This window comes from Phocoena phocoena, chromosome 1, assembly GCF_963924675.1.
Source record: "Phocoena phocoena chromosome 1, mPhoPho1.1, whole genome shotgun sequence".
NCBI lineage: Eukaryota > Metazoa > Chordata > Mammalia > Artiodactyla > Phocoenidae > Phocoena > Phocoena phocoena.
Genome location: NC_089219.1, coordinates 71,126,044 through 71,141,338, shown reverse-complemented (window position 1 = coordinate 71,141,338; position 15,295 = coordinate 71,126,044). Strand labels below are relative to the sequence as shown.

Genomic DNA, 15,295 nt, shown 5'->3' with positions numbered 1-15,295 from the left:
TCAACACTGAAAAACTTAAACTGGGTAAAAAATACATTTAGACTTTGGATATGTTTATAGAGTGAACTGTAACTGTCCACAGAGCTCTGTTTAAGAAAGCAGTGTATTCCTTAGGTTATATCTTAGTTCAAAAGTCACAATATTTAGTGAATATTTGTCAAAATTGATCAACGTTTAAAATGCACTTATACTACAACTGAAAGTAAAAAGATACTATGGGTATAAGTCAGCCATCAGAAGGATATAACTGATTGGGGATGAGAAGTAAGAGGCCTATGTAACACGGAGCTCCTGTAGGAAGAAAGATCAAAATTCAATGGCTGCACTGAGTACATAAAAGAGCAGGCAGGTCAGGGACAGTTCAAATAAGGACATGAGCTGAAGTCCATCCTGGGGAAGTGCTCTGTACAACACAGCACCAGTTACTGTACAGTGATTGTGGTGATTGTACTACGTGATAATCAGTGTTGCCTTCTGTAGTATTTAAATATTTTAATTCCTTCAAGAAATCCACTGAAAATTCTACAATTAGAAAATGTTCCATTAACACAAAACAGCCGAGAAACACTGCCTTAATCACTTATGTAACTGCCAATAAAATATTTCATAATCAGATTTTAAATCATTGCAGAAAGAAGAGCCTGTAGACCTTATCTGGTTGGTTTTTCAGGTTTGCCTTTGGACATAAACTGCTAAGTATGCTTAAAGAAAAATTTGGTATAGACATAAAATCTTTAGATGTTCTTACTATTTGCTGAAATATTAAAATATTACAGTAAAATATTTTATTTTATTAGAAAAGGTGGTTTTGTGGAAATTGTAATTTTCAAATGCTTGCTCTATAATAAGAAATAAATGTGTTATTTAGCATTGTGCTAATTAGGATACACAAATTTTTTAACTGTTGAGATTATTAAAAAATAGTTGAGTGCTTCTTAGTGAAAACTATCTTAAAATTGTTTTCTGGTGTTAATAATTGTCTGTCAATAGAGAGTAAGACTTTGGAGATGCTGAGAGATAAGATACAGGGAACAGAGAGGGGGAGGTATATTTGGCTATTTGTATGTGGCAAAAATAAACACCGGTATATTTTTCTGTGAGGTATTTGTCCTCATCAGAAGAGTTAAAGCTGTTTCTAGGCTATGTTGATAAAAACACTAATTTAATTCAATACAGTACAATCTTGAATACAGAACTATATAACCACTTTAGTATAGGATCTTGGTGAAACTGAATACAAGTTGTTTTAATGCTCCTGAGGCAAACAACAGAATTCAAGGAGAATGATTCATTTAAGTAAAAGTCCATAGTAACGTAAAAATAAAATGTCATTTAAAAGTTGAATACCAATGATACACATCCTTCAAACCCCATCTTCTCAGTAAAGACTTCCACCACTATATGGGTCCTCAAAGACTATATGAGATGAAAAATATTATTCTAAACCAAGATGTCAATAGTTGCAAGTAACTTCTTACTAATAACAAAAATCAGGAAAGCTTAAAAATGATATACTTTAAGAAGAAAAAAAATATTTGGGGAAATTCAAATTTATTTTTGTACTTATAATGCTCTCATTCACTAATATGTGGAGAACTTTATACATTTATGTATATATACATATATATATACACACACACATATATATAAACAATGAATGTGAAAGTTTTAGTGAGTGAATTAGGAATTGTGTATCATCCACAATATTTACTCATTGGAATGTCCAGCCTGGTGAAATCACTGTGTTTCATGAAAAGAAGCTGAGAAATGCTGGTATAGACAGTTTTTGTTTATGAAGGTAAGCTATCTATTTTTCAACTAAACTGTAAATTCTTCCAGGGAAAGATCAATGACTTTGATTTATTTCAATATCAAGTATAATGTTAAGCACATAGCAGTCTTTTAAGAAACACAATAGAACCAGATCAGCTAATACAGTTACTTGTTAATTACTACTAGAATTACTACTTGTTAATTCTACTACTACTACTACTAGAAAAGCTGAATTACAAATAACTTATTTTACAAGCCTGAAGGGGAAAACATGGTTATATAAATACTGGAAAATAACAGGAGGTGCTAAAATCTGAGAAAAGTTTCTGGGACCTTATGAAAAAATTAGAAATGTAAATCTGATGAATAATTATAAAATGAAATTGGTAAATGTAAGTTGCCTGAAAAAAAGTTCCCAGAGAACATTTAGACTAAAAATTAGGCTTTATAAGTTGAGAGTAATGGTGATTATTTACAATTATATATATACTTATCCAATATAATTAAAAAATACCTATTCATGTGATAAAACAGAAATTGATGGGCTGAAACTATATGAAGCAGCAGAGTATAGTCGTTAAGGACACAAATTCTAAAGCCCAATAGCCAGGGTGTGAAAACCAGTGCCACTTCCTATCTCTGTGACTATAGGGTAAGCTATGCTAAAACACTCCATCTCTTTGTGACTCATTTCTCCTCATTAGTAAAGTGGTGGTAGCAATCGTATTTAGCTCACTGATGTGTTGTGAGGTTCACATTAGTTGATAAATAGGAAAGCATATAGAAGAGAGCTAGGCACATAAGCTCTGTATAATGTTTGCTGTTATGAATACCATTTTGCGTCATTCTTCACTTAGCATTATACCAGTGACTGAAAGAAGTACTTAACAATTGGATACACATATGTGCACACACACACACACATTAACTATAGTGTTTTAATTAGGAGAAATGACATTATCAATGTAAAGTATACATTTTAAGATCTTATCTAAAAAGTCAATCCTAATAAGATATATATAGAGAGCATTGAGTTTTCTTTCACTTGATGCATAGTATGTGTGTCAAAATTTTGTAAGAAAATAAAATATTCATCTAGTGAATATCATTTGATTATTATTTTGACTATACATTTTTAAAAATTTTAGAGATATACTCTTCCTTAAAATGTGTTTTTGAAAATAACATTGGTCTATTTTCTTTTTACCTTAACAATCACCTTTTTTAATCAGTATGTGGTCTAACACATATATCTTTCTTTTTTTTAATTGATTTTTATTGGAGTATGGTCATGTTAGTTTCTGCTATGCAGCAAAGTGAATCAGTTATACGTATACATATATACACTCTTTCTTAGATTTCCTTTCCATTTAGGTCACCACAGAGCATTGAGTAGAGTTCCCTGTGCTATACAGTAGGTTCTCATTAGTTATCTATTTTATACACAGTAGTGTATATAACATACATCTTTCTTTTATTCCAAATCATCTCTGAGGGAAATTGATAATTGTTAACATATGTGTATGTGTGTTTATATTTTCTTGAAAATATGCATTTTTACATATGTTACATTAGGACAAACACCAAAATATTAGCATAGGTTAACTCTGAAAGAAGAGATTAAACATGATTTTTCCTGTTTTGGAGTTCTTTTGTGTTTTTCTTACATTCCAAAATACGTATTATAATCTTGGATTTCTTTCATAATATAAAAAAATGTTATGTTTTAGAAAATAGTAGTTGTCAAATCCATAGTTCATTCAGTCTAAGGTTTTCAGAAAACAGATATGGCTGCAAAGCTTGATCAACATCAAAGAGGAATATTTTCTCAAAGTCTTAATTTCATTTATTATGTTTTCTTTTATCATACATTTATTTAAACATATGGGAAATGATATATTTTTTGAGCCTTACTTCAAATTATTGGCAATGTCAATCTATGAAAAAGACAGGTATTTTTTTTTCCCCCATGAAGTGAGATCGTTTTCAATCTGCCATAACATGTGCCCACACATATTCACTCTGAAAATGTAGTATTCAAGTTAAATCAGGGCAGATTATTCCTTTTTGACTTTTACAACTGTTATGCTGCTGCCAGAAGTCTTCTCGGCATTTGCTTTGAATTCTGTCTTCAGTGCATCTCTCACTGCTTTTGCACAGATCTGGGAGCACTCGAGGTAGCTGAGTCCAACCTGTCACCAATATGCCACCGTGATGTTGTGAGTGGAGTCCCTCCCACCGAATCGCAAAGATGAGGTCAGTGCCGGCTCAATGTGCAGCCTACCTTGGGAAATGATATTGTTAGCTTGCAGTAATACTTGAATATATAAAATAAAGGCTATAAAGCACTTGGGGAAATTTAATATGTTAATTTCATGTTATACTTTTTTATTGTTTAATATTAGTAATGAATTCCATTAGTTTCATAAGTATGCTGCCGATTGGGTCAAGAGATCTAGTTTGCTTGAAACTTAACTCACATTTTTACCCTTTATGTTTTCATATTCCAAGATTTGGTGATGTTACAGAAGATAGGTATTAGCCCCTCATAGACAATTTCCTTTTAGATGGAGAGTGCCCAATCCGTTTATTAATTGGCCCACTTGGCTGTTAATTCTCAGGGGGGCTGGAACTATGTTTTGTTCACTCTTATATACCTGTCAGTTGGTCCTGTGCAAGGCATTTAGCACTGACTTGATAGAATGGAAGTTTCTATGTGTTGGCTTTCTTGATGTTTGCCCACCAAAACCTGATCCGTCCAAAGTCATCCACATCTCAATTAATAACATCTCTATCCTGCTGTACTCTCTTGGGTTATAACCTGTGGATTTATCCTTAATTCCAGTCTTTCCCCATATCCTATCCATCTCTATATCCAAAGTGTATTCAGAATCCAACTTCTCATTGCATTCACTATGATCTCAGACTTCTCCACTCATTTGGATTATTACAATAGCCTCATGACTTCCTGCTTCCATTCCTCTACGCTTGAATTCTATTTACTCCAGTGCAGCCAGAATCATTTTCTTAAAATGGAAATTAGTCCACATCCTCCTTTTTCAAAATAATTAACAGCTCTTATTTCACTGAGTAAAAAGCCAATGGCACACAAAGTTCTACCCAATCTTGCCCTGAACGTCTCTGACTTTTCCAACTACTATTCTCCCCAACTCCCTACTCTCCAGCCATCTGGTCTCTTTGCTCTCAGTGAAGGCTGCAGGAGCCTTAGAAACTTTGCACTCTATCTAATATCCATAAGACTGAATCCCTCACCTCAAGATTTTACTCACCTGTCATTTTCTCATTGGGGCTTACCTTACCATCCTATTCAAAATTTCAACCTCCAACTCCTTGCTTGCCCCCTTGGCTCCCTTTTTCTTGTTCAATTTTTTTTCCCTACAGAATTTATGACCTTCTAGAATACTGTATCTCTATATCTACCTATCTCTCATCTACCTATCTATCTCATTTAGTTAGCCTCAGTCTATTAAAATATAAACTTCAAATCAGGTTTTTCTTCCCCCCACCCCTCTGATTTATCTCAAGTGTCTAGTACAGTGACTGAAATATATTTGATGAATGAATGAATGAATTGTATTGTCTTGTGTAAAAGTATAAAGTGTTTGTTTCTGTTATTAAGGTGTAATTGCCACCTTATTTCATATATGCCAGTATTTTATTTTAGTGCAAGATGTCATTGACCTTATTTGTTTATTGAATATTTATGCAACCACACTGACTGTATCCTTTGCTTCATAATAAGGAATACACTGGTTAGGAGAATCAGAAGGATATGAATGTTGAGGCAAAGCTCATATAGTGGAAGCAGTAGTTGAATATATTATAAAATAGTTCTGATAGCAATGTGTTTAATAATCTAGTGACTGTCTAACTGATAAAATGTGATTCTAGGTTCTTAACACTTCATTGAAGGAAACTACTTTTAAGGTTAACAAATAGGACAAGAATTAGTGAAACTATTTAAAATTCATTTTTTGCAGGCTTGAAACACATAGTCTCTCACAAAAATAAACTGTTTTATCATTAAAGTTAATTTAATTTATAAATATAACCCTAAACAAGGTAAATATTCATAATGGTTGACCTGTATAAACAAGTAGACAAGTACATAAAATAATAAATGTATGTTTTTATATAAAGGGCACATTCATGTTAGATGGTGATAACACATGCTTTTCCTGATTATAATGTAACAGAGATGTTAAATAGTCATGTTAACTAACTTTAACAAAAAGTATAGTGTAGGTATTATTCCATTTTCAGGTGAGGAAATTAAGGATTTCAGTCAATTCCCTAATGAACGAACAGGTGAAATCCGCATGCCCTTTGTTCCCTCTTTATTCTTTCACCAATATTTTTCAACAACTATCTTCTATTATCCATACCTTCCTCTTACAAGATCGTTTATTTCCATTTTCCATATTTTCTGATTTTTCAGCTGTAATTCCACTTCACCTGATGACTTCTGTCTTCACAGGACTTCAAAAAACGTATTTGTCTTCTTTGGTCCAAACCTTATCATGCTCTCTACAAATATAGCATTTAAAGCTAATAATTAACTGACACTGTGAATATAGAGTTTCTTTTTAAATTATAGTTTTACTGAAGTATAATTGATATGCATTAAAATGCACATATATAAAGCATTAGCTGATAAATTTTGACATATGTGTATACATGTAAAACCACCACCACAATCACCATAATAACATATTCATCAACCTCAAAAATTTCTTTGTGCCCTCTGTTTCCTTTGTGCGTCCCCTTCCCTGTCCCCCTACCTAAGACAACCATTGATCTGTGACTGTAGAGTAATTTGCATTTTCTAGAACTTTATATAAATTGAATCAGGCAGTACTTATTCTCTTTTTTATTTTGGCCTCGTTCTTTATCTCAACATAATTACTGTGAGATTCATCTGGGCTGTCTCACATATCAATAGTTAATTCTATTTTATTGCTGAGTGTTGTTTCAGTGTACAGATACATGACAATTTGTTTTCCATTCACCTGTTGATGGACATTTAGTTGGTTTCAGTTTTTGGCTATTATAAATGAAGCTGCAGTGAACATTTATGTATAAGTCTTTGTGTAGACATATGTTTTCACTTTTCCAGTGAATACAGAGCCTGGGTCAGACCATTGGGTAGGTTTCAAGTTTTAAGAAACTGCTAAATTGTTTCCCCAAGTGTTTGTGCCATTTCATATTCCAACTATCAGTTCATGAAATTTCCAGTTGCATCACTTTTATGATCAGACTTTTTAATGTTAGCCATGCTAGTGGATGTACAGTGACATCTAAACGGTTTGCATTTACATTTCCCTAATGACAATGAGACTGATCATCTTTTCATGTGTTATTTACCAATTGTACATATTTTTTTGTGAAGTTTCTGCTAACAATTTTGCTCATTGTGTTATTTTTATTGAAGAGTAGCATTCTTTATATATTCTAGTTGGAAATCTTACGTTGGGTATGTGTTTTGCAAACATTTTCTAGTCTTTGGCTTGTCTTTTCCTTTGGTTAAGAAGAAGAAGAAAAAAGATTAGAATGGAGAAAAATAAAGTACAGAATAGAAAAGCAATAGAGAAAAATCACCAAAGTAAAGTTTGGTTCTTCAAGCAATAAAATTGACAACATTTTAGCTAGGCTGACAATGAAAAATAGAAACAATGTAAACTAACTTAAATAAGGTCAGGGACATTAGTACTGACCTTACAGAAATAAAAGGATTATGAGATAATACAATGAACAATTGTACACAAACAAATTAGTTAAACGAGGTGAAATGGACAAATTCCTAGATTATGCAAATTGAGGCTGAAATGCTAGAATTCTCTTGGTCTACTGCAGAGCAGGGTCAGTAAACTATGGCTCATGTGCTAAATTCAGCCCTCAGCCAGTTTCCAGTTTTTTCTTTTCGTTTTCTTTTATTTATTTTTTTTTTCAGCCATCAAGATAAGAATAGTTTTTAAACGTTTAGAGAATTTTAAAATAAATAAATAAGAATGCAAGACAGGCACTGTACTGGCCTGCAAAGCCCAACATATTTGCTCTCTGGCTCCTTACAGAAGATTTCATATCCAGCTATAGAGGAAACAGTCCAAAGGCTTTGGGATATATGAACTTTGGAGTGGACTTATTATGTGAATATTTTCATCTACCCCAAACCATGTTTTGCCAGGAGGAACCGGAGAACACTCCCTTACCAGAGTTTAAAAAAATAAAAAAGGAATTGGAGAAGGAAGCACCAGCATCCTTTAATAACCTTTGGGGGCTGTCTCCTAGAGGCCAGCTATAATGGTGGGAGATGCATCCTAAAGGGGAGGGACCATATGGTGGCCCTTATTTGGCAGAGACAAGAAGACAGAGGGATACAATAAGAACCTGGGTTTCTGACCCCCAGGATCTGTGGTGGTATCTAATTGATCACAGAGTTTATAGGAGTTAAGTGTGTGCCACATACTGTCTATTTTTGGTAGGCTGAAATATCTTTTGTTTTGTTGCTTTGAAAATGTTTCCAATTATTCTGAACCTTCACAAACACTGTCATCATATTATAAAATATTTGTCAATTTGATAGATATGAAATGGTTCTTCATTATTATTTTACTTTGCCTATTCCTAATTAGCAGTGTGATTGATGTTCTGTTTATTGACCATTAAATTTTCTGTTTCTGTGAATTGCCTGTTCATATTTTGAAACTATTTTTTAAATGAACCTTTTTCTTACCAATATACAGAAGTTTAAAAATTTATTTTGAGCAATGATATTCTATTTATTTGACAGGATCCAAATATTTCTCCCATTCCATTGCTCACCTCTTATTTTTGTGAAATTTTGTTCTTTTGAAATGTAGTCAAGTTTACTATTCTTCCCGTTTATTTACTTTTTTACCTCATTTTACTCATTTTATATTTTTGTATTGAAGAAGAAATTCTTCCATACATTCATGGCACAGAAATATTCTAGATTTCTTCTCATGTGTTTAATATTTCTTTCCCACATTTAATACTTTAATGTACTTGAAGTTATTTTTGTTTCTGTTTTGAGGGGAATAATTTCATTATTTTTAAATATGAAAAAAATTGCCCAACCATCTTTCCCTCAAAGATTTTTGATTGCCCATATAAGGTTCTATATATATTTGGCTCTGTTTCTTGACTCGATTTTGCCTCGTTTATTGTTTCTCTAACTCTATATAAATGTGACATTGTCTTAATTATTATAGCTTTATAAAAATATTCATATCAAGTAATGACAATCCTCCCTTTTGCATGTTTTACATATTCTTCATGGATATTCTTCACACTATATTGTATATGATTTTTAGGATCCATTTTTTAAGTTCCACAAAAAACCTTTTAGTGGATTTCTATTAGAACTACAGGGAATTTATAGATTAGTTTGGTAAAATTTAACATATCTTCAATATTATGTCTTCCCTTTCATAAATTAATATCTGGCATCTTTCTCTGTTCCAGATCTTAATAGAAATTCTACTAGAGTTTTCTATTAAATATGACATAGTCTGGTTTTGTGGTTAGAATAAACTCCTTTTATTCCTGTTTTTTTAACAGTTATTTTTCCCTCATTAATTAGTTAATATTTAAAATTTTTATGTAGATAAATTCTATGTTCTGTTTCTTTAAGGTAAATTGCATGAATACATTTATGAAGTTTAAATATTCTTTCATTTCTGGGATAAACCCCAGTGGTCAAGATTCAGTATTAACACTACTATTCTTTTTTAATTTATGACTTTATTTCCTATAAATCTAATCTAGGATTTTAGGCCTATATACATATGAGTGATTGGTTTATAATTTTAATATTTTTGTCCAGTTGAGTTTCAAGTTTATCATCACTTCCTTAAGTGGATTGATTTTCCTATTTTCTCTTTCTTTTGAAACACTTCTTATTCCTTGGAATTTGACAAAACTTTTTTTCAAGGCAATTTAAACTTTACTGTTGTTGAAAGTTAACTATTGATGTTTGATTACTAATATACTATCTTTAATGATTAATGATTTATACTGGTTTTCTAATTATTCTCTGTCAATTCTCAAATTCATGTCTCATACAAAATTTCTAGTTCATCCCTGTTTTCATTTTTAGCATAATTTAAATGCAATTTTTCTATGATACTGTATGTTTGTGGTTATGTTTCTTCCTATATTCCTAATAGCATTATTTGTGCCTTCTCTCTATTTCATAAAATCAATTTTGCTAGCAGTTAATCTATTTTATGGTTCTTCCAAGAAACAAATTTGGTTTTATTCATAATCTCTATTTATCTCTGTTTTCTATTTTATTTAATTTCTGATGTTAGCTTTATTACTTATTCTTTCACCTTTCCATGGGTCAAATATATTGTATTTTTCCTAGACTTTGGAGTTGACCATATTTATTTTTAGGCTTTATTTTGGGGGGGGGGGGGAGATAGCAAACTAAATTTCCAATTTTCTTATATCATCTTAGCTTCACCTTATGAGTTTTAGTATATAATACACTCTGTGTTGCCCAGGTCTGAATATTTTACAATTTCCAGACATATGGCTTCTTTGTATTATCTTTTGATTATTGATTTCAAATGTAATTTTACTGTGGTCAGATGATTCAAATGTAATTTTACTGTGGCCAGAAGATGTGGTGTTTATAATATTGATCTTGGAACTTTTTGAGACTTGTTTTGTGACCTACTAAGTGGTCAAATTTTGTAAATTTTTTTTTTTTTTTTTTCAGTATGTGGGCCTCTCACTGTTGTTGCCTCTCCTGCTGCGGAGCACAGGCTCCGGACGCACAGGCTCAGCGGCCATGTTTCACGGGCCCAGCCGCTCTGCAGCATGTGGGATCTTCCCAGACCGGGGCACGAACCCGCGTCTCCTGCATCGGCAGGTGGACTCTCAACCACTGCGCCACCAGGGAAACCCTGTAAATATTTTATTAATGATTAAAATATCTGCTTGATGCATCAGTTTCTGATATAGGTTTGTTAAAATCTCCAAGTGTAGTGATGGATTTGTCAATATTTACTTTAAAATCACTAAGTTGTTATATTGTGTCTTTAAAGAATATCTTTTAATGAATATTCACATTCATGCTTGTTATTTGTCGCTGATGGATTGCTGTGGTTTTTAATATTTAACATCTCACTTTGTTTCTGATAGTGCCTTTACCCTAAAATTATGTTTTGTCTGATATGAACACTGCAGTGTAGACTAGCTTTTCTTTGATTAATATTTCCACCAGGAAGTTTTCCATCTCTTTATTTTCTGTGCTGCTGTGATGTAGGATATAACTTGATTAAACACACATGCACACAAACTAATCTCTGCATTTTTGTGTATAAATTTACTCTATATACATTTATTGTGGTTACTTAGTTCTATCATCTTAGTTCTTTTTAATTTGCTTCAGTGGGCTTTGTTTTCTCCTTTCTTTCCTTTGATTCTATTACTAATACTTATTTTATTCTCATTTCCTTCTACTTTTTTAGAAAAATAAGGACTCATTTTTAACATACATATTTATCTATATACAATTTTCATAAAATTGAAAACAGAAATGATTCTTCTCTTAACTTCCTTGTTATTATAATCTAGAAGAATATTCAAATAATTTTTGAATAAACTAAATTCATTTATTCCTATCAGTCAATGATATATTTAACAAAATATTTTACTGATAACTGAGCTCACTACTGTTTCATACATCCTAATTTTTAAAATCTAGATTTACTCTTTTTTTCCTTACTGCTTATATACAGTGGAGTAATATATTTTGTCAGCTATTAGAATTCTTCCATTAGTACTACTATTATTTATTTGGAGAAAATATGTATTATTTTTGATAGCTTTGAATTTATTTTTATTTACTAGTCAAAATTTGTCATGCCCTTTAATTTGAATCTGTTTTTCTATAGGTCTAAAAACATTTCAACCTTCATATTTCAAATATGACTCATCTGTTATTCTATTTATTTTCTACCTCTAAACTTGCCATAAAATAATATCTACTGTTATTGGATGTTTAATATTTGCCAAATTTTTTCTAAGCATTTAAAATATTTCAACTCATTTAATCTCATGATAATAACCCTTTAAAATTTGAGCTATTATTTTCATTATTTTACACATAAAGAACCCGAGATAGTGATGCCTAAAACAGCTGAGACAACAGGAAGCAGAACTTAGCTCCTGATCTCTCATCTTAACTGTGAGTCTATTAGACTCATTGTAGAGTGTGTTACATTACTTTCTGTTGATTTCTACTTACTTTTCATATTTTTTAACTCTGCTACATTCTGTGTTTATTCCTTCATATTACCTTCCATTAACTTTCTCCTTAGCTGCATATATGTAGATTTTATTGAATTTTCTTTTAAATGTTTTTTAAATTCTTTTTCTCTCTAGATACAGTACGGATAATCTTGACCTATTTTAAAGTACACCGATTCTTCCTTCTACAATGTTTTACAACACACATGATGCCACATTGGAAGGAAATTTCTATGTGGTCTCACTGCACTTCTATTTTCTGTTTACCTCTGTTATTTTTTATCTCAACTATAAATATTCTAAATGACCTCTAAATGACCAAATATGAAAACATTAAAACATTAATCTTTCTGATGAATAGTTTATTTCATGCCACTTCCTTGTCCAAAACCTTCTAGTGATTTTCTATTATCCACCAAATTATTTATCAACTTTTTAGCCTTGTGTTAAATGTCCTGCACAGTCTGGTCCCAATTTATAGTATTCTGGATTATCTCCTATTATATATATTCATCATATGTTCCTTGAGCACTTACAAAATGTCAAGCATTATGCTAGGTACTGAGGAGGAAATGACACATAAGGTCAAATATAGTTTCTTCTCAAAAATGGCATAAATTCTGGTGGTTGAACCACATATTAATATAATGATCACAATAAAAAAATTATAAAATTACAACTGTAATTTTAACAGAAGAGTTTCATGGTGCAATGAAATAATATATTATTTAATTATTATTATCTTGCAAATTGAAACTTTACTCATTAAAGAATAACTCTCCACTTACCTCTTCCTCGTCCCCTGACAACTATCATTCTACTTTCTGTCTCTATGAAGTTAACTACTCTAGGTATCTCATAAAAGTGGAATCATACCATATTTGTCCTTTTGTGACTGGCTTATTTCACTTAGCTAAATGTCTTCAAGATTCATCCATGTTGTTGCATGTTTCAGCATTTTCTTCCTTTTTAAAAATAAATAATATTCCATTATATCTATATTTTATGTACCCATTCATCTGTTGATGAACACTTGGGTTGCTTCCACTTTTTGACTATTGTGAATAATGCTGCTATGAACATGGGTGTATAAATATCTGTTATGGTCTCGGCTTTCAGTTCTTCAGGGTATAAACCCAGAAGTAAAATTGCTGGATCATGTGGTGATTTTATTTTTAATTTGTTGAAGAATCACCATATTGTTTACCATGGAAGTTGCACCATTTTACATTCTCACCAGCAATGCAAAAAGTCCCAATTTTTCTGCATCCTTGCTGCCATTGTTATTTTCTGTTTTTGTTTCATTTTGGTTTTTATAGAACAGTCATGCTAGTTTTGTAAAGTGACATCTCACTGTAGTTTTCATTTGCATTTTCCTGAGGATTAGTGATGTTGAACATCTTTTCATATGTTTACTGGCCATTAGTATATCTTCTTGGAGAAATAGCTATTTTAAGTTCTTTGCCCATTCTTAATCAGGTTGTTTGGTTTTCTTTGTTACTGAGTTGTAGTAATTTTTTTATGTATTAGAGATATTAACCCCTTTTCAGATATATTAGCTTCAAAGACTTTTCAAGTAACTTTCAAGGATAAAAAAATGTGTTTGGAGGATACCTTCAAGATGGCGGAGGAGTGAGATATGGAGATCACCTTCCCCCCTACAAAATATATCAGAAATACATCTACATGTGAAACAACTCCTAAAGGACACCTACTGAATGCTAGCAGAAGACCTCAGACTTCCCAAAAGGCAAGAAGCTCTCCACGTACCTGGGTAGGGCAAAAGAAGAAAGAAAAAAACAGAGACAAAAAAATAGGGATGGGACCTCTGAGAGGGAGCTGTGAAGGAGAAAACATTTCTACACACTAGGAAACCACTTTGCGGGTGGAGACAAGGTTGGCAGGGGGGAAGCTTTGGAGCCAAGGAGGAGAGTGCAACAACAGGGGTACAGAGGGCAAAGCAGAGAGATTCCCGCACAGAGGATCAGTGCAGACACCAAAAAAAAATGGGAACTACAAACATGCAGCCTGTAAAACGGAGACTCCAAACACAGTAAGTTAAGCAAAATTAGAAGAAAGAGAAACACACAGCAGATGAAATAGCAAGCTAAAAACCCACTGGACAAAACAAATGAAGAAGACATAGGCAGGCTACCTGAAAAAGAATTCAGAGTAATGATAGTAAAGATGATCCAAAATCTTGGAAATAGAATGGAGAAAATACAAGAAACATTTAACAATGACCTAGAAGAACTAAAGAACAAACAAACAATGATGAAAAACACAATAAATGAAATTAAAAATTCTCTAGAAAGAATCAATAGAAGAATAACTGAGGCAGAAGAACGGATAAGTGACCAGGAAGATAAAATAGTGGAAATAACTACCACAGAGCAGAATAAAGAAAAAAAGAAAGAAAAGAGTTGAGGACAGTCTTAGAGACCTCTGACACAACATTAAATGCACCAACATTCGAATTATAGGGTCCCAGAAGAAGAAGAGGAAAGGAAAGGAATAAGAAAATATTTGAAAAGATTATAGTTAAATAGTTCCTTAAAATGGGAAAGGAAATAGTCAATCAAGTCCAGGAAGCACAGAGAGTCCCATGCAGCATAAGTCCAAGGAGAAACATGCCAAGATACATATAAATCAAACTAGCAAAAATAAAATAAAAAGAAAAAATATTTAAAGCAGCAAGGGAAAAACAACAAATAAAATAAAAAACCCATAAGGTTAAAAGCTGATCTTTCAGCAGAAACTCTGCAAGCCAGAAAGGAGTGACAGGACATATTTAAAGTGATGAAAGGAAAAAACCTACAAAGAAGATTACTCTATCCAGCAAGGATCTCATTCAGATTCGATGGAGAAATTAAAACCTTCACAGACAAGCAAAAGCTAAGAGAAATCAGCACCACCAAGCTAGCTTTACAACAAATGTTAAAGGAACTTCTTGAGGCAGGAAACACAAGAGAAGGAAAAGAACTACAATAGCAAACCCAGAACAATTAAGAAAATGGTAATAGGAACATACATATCAATAACTACCTTAAATGTAAATGGCTTAAATGCTCCAACCAAAAGACATAGCCTGGCTGAATGGATACATAAACAAGACCCATATATATGCTGCCTATGAGAGACTCACTTCAGAGCTAGGGACACATACAGACTGAAAGCAAGGGGATGGAAAAAATATTCCATGCAAATGGAAATCAAAAGC

General features: G+C 32.3%; 1 pseudogene; it reads right to left on the bottom strand.

Moving 5' to 3' along the window:
* Positions 1-3,830: 3,830 nt before the first annotated feature.
* On the bottom strand, positions 3,831-5,070 carry LOC136130441 (ATP synthase subunit epsilon, mitochondrial-like; annotated as a pseudogene).
* Positions 5,071-15,295: the final 10,225 nt, after the last annotated feature.